The sequence below is a fragment of the Arachis ipaensis genome, chromosome B09 (assembly GCF_000816755.2).
Source record: "Arachis ipaensis cultivar K30076 chromosome B09, Araip1.1, whole genome shotgun sequence".
NCBI classification, from domain to species: domain Eukaryota; kingdom Viridiplantae; phylum Streptophyta; class Magnoliopsida; order Fabales; family Fabaceae; genus Arachis; species Arachis ipaensis.
The window spans coordinates 42,904,757-42,905,431 of NC_029793.2; positions in this window are offsets into that span (position 1 = coordinate 42,904,757).

Consider the following 675-nt stretch of genomic DNA (forward strand, 5'->3'; position numbering starts at 1 on the left):
AGACGAGAGTAGAACAATGTTGTTATGTCTATGCGAGAAACGAGAAGAGAAGAATTAGTGTGTCTATGCAAAAGTTGAGAGTAGAAGAAAAGTAGTTTCAAATATTGAGTTCAAATAAATAGAAAACTCCTATATGGCTAAACTCAAACATTTCTTTTTCCTCTAAATGTTAGGAAAAGAAAATCTTCGTATGACATGAGTGAATTCTACAGAGATGTCATTAATTTTTAATTAGGGGACATGTAAGATTATTATTGCGGTTGGGGTTCATTGTCACCCATCACTTATACTAAGCTTTGTCTTTTATTGGATGAATTCGTGATTTAAGAAGCTTCTTTATCCTATAAAAAAAATTATCACTGACCCACTTTGTAGACAATATTTTTAATTTTATTTTTTTATTGAATTTTTTATCAAATCTAAAAGTTGCTCATTAACATTCAATGGTAACTAAGGCAATTCACCAACACCTAACATTAAATTTAGCATAATAGTGTTTGAGAGTTTGACATATAAAAAGGATCGAGATTGAGAATAATATAGGAGGCTTTAATGTCAACAAAATGGAGCGATAATTGTAAAAATATTACTAGTGCACCAGATATTTCTTCTGATACTCAAATTAAAATACAATTTTTTTTAATTTATTGTATATTTAAATTATTTTTAAATTAA